A 7422-nucleotide genomic window follows, 5' to 3' on the forward strand; every position below is an offset into this window, starting at 1 on the left:
AAGGGCTGCATCTGTTTGAAGGAGGGCCTGGAGCCCAGCCACCACCATGGCCACTCCAGGCCTCCAGGCACGGAAGCCTATGGGTCAGTGCTGATCTGAGAGCCAGGCTGGGCCAGGCCCAGCCCCAGTGCACGCTGGGAGCAGCTGAGTCTCCCCTTTGGGGTCTCAGACCCTCCCTCACCCAGGCGTCCTGGGCGGGGGGTGCAGTAGGAGAGGACTCAGCCTTCGGGGGAGGACTCAGCCTTCATCCTTCCTGCACACTCACCAATCCATCCACACCCACACACACACACACACACAGGACTCTGGGACCTGGAGACCCAGGACCTAACCTAGTTATGGCTCTGGCATTCCGTGACCTTGACCAGAGCGCTCCCAGATTGAGCCCTCACCCAATCAGCGCTTTGGCTCGCCGATCCCCAAGGGGATCCCCTCGCTGTGTCCTCTTCAGCCCTCTGCCTTCAGCGCCTGTTCTCACCCGGCCCAGGCCCAGGCCCAGGCCCAGGGCGCTGAGTGAAACACGTGGACGAGCTGATGAGCGAGCAAATGAACGGCTGGAGTGCAAGGTCCTTCCTCCTCCAGCCTCCCTTCCCATGCCCTGATCCCCCGTCCCCAGCTCCAGCCTGGCGGGGCAGGGCCCAGGTGTTTTTCATTAAGGGTTTTATTGCGGATTCTCAGGCTCTGGCTGAGGCTGCAGGAGCTACCTAATCCTCCACCCCTCCCCCAGGCTGAGCCGGCACCGAGGTCAGGTGATCAAGGGGCCTGTCCTCCTCTCCCACTACCAGCCCTTCTCAGGCCGCCTCTCAGGAGGTCACCCAGGGCCCAGCTCCAGGCTCCACGCCCACTCCTCCCACTCCTCATTCACACTGTAACAGCCAGAGCATCCTTCTGAGAAATAAAGCTAATTATTGCATGCCTTCTTTAAAATCCACCAAAGGCTGCCCTCTTTGTTTTTGTTCTCTCTCTCTCTCTCTCTCTCTCTCTCTCTCTCTCTCTCTCTCCCTCCCTCTCTCCGCCCAAACAAAAACTGGCGCTGATTTGTAGCGCTTGCCAGTGCCCGTGGTGTAAATACTCCCACCATGGCCAGTTCCAAACTACCAGCGTGAGGTCATGGGACTCAGTGCACAACCAGCTCTCACAGCTGGGAGAATGGCTCTAGCTCACCACCACCTATTCCCTTCACCCTTGACCTTGACCTACAAAGCCCTGTTTTACTGGCCCCAGTTGTCCCTCCAGGCTCATTTCTCACCGCTTTCCCACCGCAGCACAGACACTGAGCTCTGAATGGCACCTCTGTGCACGGGTACTTGCCCCAAACACCCGTCTCCTGTCCTCGCCTGGGCAGCTCCTTTGATAACACTCCGTTCAGATGTCTCCTCCTCCAGGCCGCCTCCCTAGCTCCCCAAGCTGGGTCAGTGCCCTTCACCTGTGTCTCTAGTACATCTGTGTTATTTTTTTAAATTGATTATTACATATGTGTCCATATCCCCCTACTGCCCCCCCCCCACCACTCCCATACATGCCCTCACCCCCCAGTGTCTTGCGTCCATTGGTTATGCTTATATGCATGCATACAAGTCCTCCGGTTGATCTCTTACCTCCCCCCTCCTCCCCAGGCTTCCCGCTGTAATTTGACAGTCTGTTCGATGCTTCTCTGCCTCTGTATCTATCTGACATCTGTGTTATTTAATAGTGCGTGTCGGGGTCGGGCCTGGTTAGTACTTGGATGGGAGACCACCTGGGAATACCAGGTGCTGTAGGCTTAAAAAAATAAAATAAATAATGCGTCTCACCCAATTGGTGGCTCAGTGGCTGAGCATCAACCTATGAACCAGGAGGTCTCGGTTTGATTCCCGGTCAGGGCACATGCCCAGGCTGTGGGCTTGATCCTCAGTGGGGGGCGTGCAGGAGGCAGCCAATCAATGATTCTCTCTCAACGTTGATGTTTCTATCTCTCTCTTCCTGTCTGAAATCAATAAAAACATATTTTAAAAATAATCATGCGTGTCTGTTCTTGCCCTAAGCTCTGCAGAGCCAGGGCTCTGTTCTGGGGTCTCCGGGTCCAGCCCCTGACCCAGAAGAGGCCTCAGTGATTGTGTTGAAGGTGAGGTGCATGGGGTGGTGAGCTCAGGGACCAGGGCCCAGGGCTCCAGGAGGAGAGCTACCCAGGGGCCCCAGTTGCTCTCGGGGCCTTTCCTGGCAGAGCCCAGTGCCACCTCCTTGGCCAGCTTCCTAGGAGAGCTGCAGGACAGGAACTGGGGCGCTGCCCCGGCACCTCCCTACTGGATCTGGGCTCACTCGTGTCTCCCCAGCTTGCCCTCTAGCACAGAGGGGCACAGAGCCGGCTGGGGCTGGGCGGGGGGAGGGGGACGAGCCCCACCCTCTCCCGGCTGTTTGTATCCTCGTGACCATGGTTTCCTGCAGGGCAGGTTATCGTTATTGACTTTGGCACCAGCACCCAGGCAGCAGGGAGGCCACCGTTTCCCAGGGCTGGGAATAGCCTCGGGGCTTGCCGGGCGGCCTGGGCCTAAGAGAGCCTCCCCCACTTTCCGCCCAGGTGGTCCTCTGTGGGCAGAACAGGTGAGACAGGAAACAGCCATGGTCCAGGGGAGCGCCCGGGGCTTCCGAGTGACAAAGACCCGGGTTTGCATGTCAGCATGGCCACTCGGTAGCTGTACAAAGGACCAGCTTAGGGCCTTTACTTTTCCACCTGTAAAATGGGGTAGTAATACCTGCTTCTCAGGGGGCTGGGGAACATGAGAGTAACAGCCACTATGTATGGAGTGCTTGCAAAGTGCCCCCGGCAAAATGACAGTTTATTCGTATTATCTTACATAGCCTCCCCTCGGCCCTGCGAAATAAGAGCTGTTAGCCCAATTTCACAGATGAGAACACTGAGGTTCTGGGGAGTTTATAGTCACGCAGCAAGTAAAGTGGGGTCTAACTCCAAATGTCTGCCACCATGCTATTCTGTGACCCCAGCGTCAGAGGGTAGGTGTGTGTAGGGCCTGGCACATTGAAGCATGGAGTAGATGGTAGCTATTATTAGTAATTACTCGGAACCCTAATGTCGGACAAGTATCAGGAGATGGAATTTTCAAAACCCTCTTTCAAAGTCTGCCCCTTACTGACCTTAGCATACACTTGAATATTAACACATTTCACTTCCTGGGTGTTTCTAAAGCGCCGCCGCCTGAGTTCCAGGTCCTCGCTCACTCAGGGACCCTCCGCCACGCTGTCCTCAGCCACGCCCCCCTCCCCCACCTCCCACCGTGCGTGCTCGGGCCAGTGCGCCCCCATTTCTCTCTCAGGAGGACTCTGGATCGCTTCAGCCTCGTGCTGACTGATGCGGGTCATTCGGCAACTATGTGCTGAAATACTGGAATTTCTGAGATGTTTCCACGGTTTATGGGGCCATAATATTTGAGGTGGGAACCTGGGAACCGTCCTTGACGCCTCCCTCCTCCTTGTCACCCCTCCCTCTCATGCCCCACACAGGCAGGGGAGGGAGGGGCGCAAGCCAAGCAGGTGGCCCCCGGGGGCACAGGCCCAACTCTGTGGTTTCTGAGCATGAACCCGGGGTCACAGTTTTTGGGGAGGGCAGTCGGGACTGTTGCGTTTTTTCATTGACCCAAGGGTTGTGCAAAACGTCAATCCGCCAGCTGGGCCTGCCCGGCTTCCTTCCTGAAGGCCGTGACGGCGTCCCTCCCCATGGCCACCGCTTGCTCCAAGCCTGTGCCTCTCCAGGGGCCCTGCCGGTCCCCTCACACCACAGCCAGAGCCATCCTTCAGAGACCAAAGCCCCTCCCTCAAAACCATTTGCCCACGAGGCACCCACGCCAATCCATGAGGAACAGACAAAAGGCCCGTTAGGAAAATGGGCCCCTCCCGGCCGGCGTGGCTCCGTGGTTGAGCGTCGACTTACGTATGAACCAGGAGGTCACTGTTCGATTCCCGGTCAGGACACATGCCCAGGGTCGTGGGCTCGATCCCCAGTGTGGGGCGTGCAGGAAGCAGCTGATCAATGATTCTTTCTCATCATTGATGTTTCCATCTCTCTCTCCCTCTCCCTTCCTCTCTGAAATCAATAATAAAAATAGCCGAAACCGGTTTGGCTCAGTGGATAGAGCGTCGGCCTGCGGACTGAAGGGTCCCAGGTTCGATTCCGGTCAAGGGCGTGTACCTTGGTTGTGGGCACATCCCCAGTGGGAGGTGTGCAGGGGGCAGCTGATCGATGTTTCTCTCTCATCTCATCAAAGTTTCTAACTCTCTATCCCTCTCCCTTCCTCTCTGTAAAAAATAAATAAAATATATTAAGAAAAAATATATATATATATGTGTTTTTTTTTAAAGAAAGAAAAAACGGGCCCCAAAATATGCAAAGCAGTTCCCCTCTGGAAAAAAGAAATGCAGGTGCCAAAAGCTTACGAACAGATTCCTCACCTCCTTGTCTCCTAAATAAATAAACATCAAAGTAACCGTGTGACATCATCCCCACTCCTCCTCCCACCCCCGTGGGAAAAAGAAAATGGAGCCATTTGGTGACCCCTGTGGTGACCGGTGAGGGGGGGTCCCTGGGACTCCCGCAGGCGGAGTGTGGTGACGGGGTGGCCAGCAGGAGAGACGTCTGCAGGGTGATGGTCAGGAGCAGCCCTGTGATTGGAACTGATCCCTAGGAAGGCGTCCGGTGTAGCCTCGGGACAGTCCCGTGTCTGAGTCAGACGATTCTGATTCTGCGTGGTGGCTGTTAGTCCAACACGTTGGCAACAGCAAGGCCTGGAGATAGACGCCACCCCACGGGTGGGACAAGTCAGTGGCCTCCATCCACACACTGAACGCCCCGCGGACACTAGGAAGGGGGGGGTAGGACTGACCACCCGTGCTGAAGGCAACCATCCCTCTGGTGTGACTATTTAAAAGCACAGCCTTATCCTCAGACGTACACGCGTGGGAAGAACTTCTGGACGCACACAACGAAGGCCTGCCCAGTGGAATCGCCTTTGGCCGGAGACACGGGTGGAAAACTCTTCACCCACCCGTTCCTGCCCCGCGTGGGTTTCTCATCACGTGCCCAGAGAATTTTCGTGTTTCAAATGGCACCGGGTGGAGGGGTTCGAGACTGATTTTGTTTTCTTGTTTATACCTTTCTATATCAAAAGAATCCAAATCCACGGGTTCAAATGTTGCAAAACAAAAACTTTCGCTGCCTCGGGGGAAAGTCCATGTTCCTGAACTCACGCTGAGGTCTCGTGGCGCCAGCCAGCCGCTGGCTCCCCTCGGGTGTCCTGTCCCGACTCCTGGGTCTCCCACAGCCGACCCCACCCACCTTCCACACCCCAAAGCCCCGTGCTCGCTCGTGCCTCTGGGCCTTTGCAGTTCCATGCAGTTCCATGCTGTTCCCTTTACCTGAAATACTCCGCCCCATCACCCCTTCACTTTGCTCCATTCGTCCTTCAGCCAGCTCCAGGGGCCAGCCCCATCTCCCCCCAGTGGCCATCCTGCCCTGCCAGGCTGGCTCCCGGCACCCTGGCCGGTGCTCCTAGATGCCGTCAATGGCCTTTCCACTGGCCGGTCCCCCTCACTACCTCACGACAGCCTTGAAGGTAAAGCCAGGGCCCGGGTCACCGACGGCATCCAGGGCCCAGCGCCGTGCCTGGCTCACGGGAGGCTCCATCCGCTTTTGAACTGACAATGACTCCTGACCCGGAGGCACAGACAGCTGGCACCCCAGGCTCAGCCCCAAAGCTGGCCTGTGTGTGGTGGGGTGGGATTCCTGGGCCCGGCCCCAGACGGCAGGCCTCGGGCCTCGGAGGCAATCTGGAGGGGCAGACAGACAACGCGGCCGCGCCGCCCGCGCGGCTCCAAGGTGGCTTTTATTTCCTCTTCTGCGGGTGCCAAGTCCCTGAACAAATATTTTCCTGGAGTGGAGGAGCGGCTTAGCTCCCGCCTTAAGTGCTGGAAACACCGCGGGGTCGGGCAGGTTCCAGGAACCGGAGGGAGACGGGGTCTGGCTGCAGCTGGAGGAGGAGGGTCATTAGGGCTGCCCGCCGGCTGTGCCCTCCTCCTGGCTGAGGAGGGGCCTGCTCCTCCACCCGCCAGGCCCGGGAAGCCGCGGCGGCTCCGCTCGGCACACAGTGCGCGGGGCTCTGCCCTGGGCCTCTCTGCCCATAAATTAGAATCCCCTGGGACCCTGAAGCAAACGTAGGCCACGTGGGCCTCCTCATTCCTGCTGAAAACGCTGCAGTGGCGTTTAAAGGAACTAATTAGGATCTCAGAAGGCCTTTTATAAGCTTCCCCCCCCCCCACTTTAACTTTCTTATTACAGAATAACATACAGGGTACACTCATCGTACGTGTATAACTTGATGATTTATTTACATATACATACACCCTGGTAATCACCGCCTCCATCAAGCCTGAGAACATTCCAGAGCACCTTTCAGAGAAGGTGCCTTCGAGGGCCTGCCTGGACGATGCCACGCCCCCCGCCGAGGTTCCACCGGCTGCAATGACCACCAGTTCATTGCGCCTGTTCCTGAACTTTATGTAAGTGGAATTGTGCAACGTGGGCTCTTGCGTGTGGCCCGGAAGTTACAGTGGCACAGAGGACTCAGGGCCTCTCCCTGGAGACGCTTGGAGCCCATCCTGGAAGCTGAGCAGGCGTGGGACACAGCACTGACGAGGGGGCGCAGCCACACTCTCACCCATACCCCCGAGTGGGTGCAAAGCTGGCGTGCGCGGCCGGAGGATAGGCACTGGGTGGGGGCGCAGTGGGGCTAGGGAGTGGGAGGGAGGGAGGGAGGGAGGGAGGGAACCAGGCAGGGCTGTGTCCACTGCCAGGCAGAGCCAGCAGAACCCCAAGCCCCCCCCCCCCGCCCCCAGGCTCCCCGCCCAGGGCCCGCCCCCAGCTCCTGGGCCAGGAACCCTGAGCTCACCGAGGCCCACCTTTCTCTGCTGCCCGCTGGAGAGGACGTGACAGCCCAGGCCCTCTCTGAGGAGCAGTCCCCTGCAGGCCCAGGGAAAGGACTTCTCTCCCAGAGGCTGCCTAACCTGAGAGGGGGCCTCAGACACCCCCTGGGGGCCCAGCTCTGGGGTGACTGCCTCCCAGCCCCACCCCTGAGGGCCAGCGCAGAGGACAGCCTCGTCATAGGCCCCTTCTCCCTCAGGCTCCACTTAGGGCACCTGTGGGAGGCTCATGGTGCCACCCAGTGAGGTGGGACAAGCCTCCTAGGTCCTGCCAGTTTTACCTCCTAACAAGCTCTCAAACCGAGCCCCCCCCCCCCCGCCCCATCCCCAGCCTCTCCGCTGTCGCTGGGACTCGGTCCCCCCAACCCTCTGCAAGTCCTAATTCTTCTGGCCCTCCAGAGGCCCTCAGAGGTTCCAGGCGAATGGCCTGCCGCCTTCTCACCACGACCAGCCTCG

Source organism: Eptesicus fuscus, chromosome 16 (assembly GCF_027574615.1).
Source record: "Eptesicus fuscus isolate TK198812 chromosome 16, DD_ASM_mEF_20220401, whole genome shotgun sequence".
Taxonomy (NCBI): domain Eukaryota; kingdom Metazoa; phylum Chordata; class Mammalia; order Chiroptera; family Vespertilionidae; genus Eptesicus; species Eptesicus fuscus.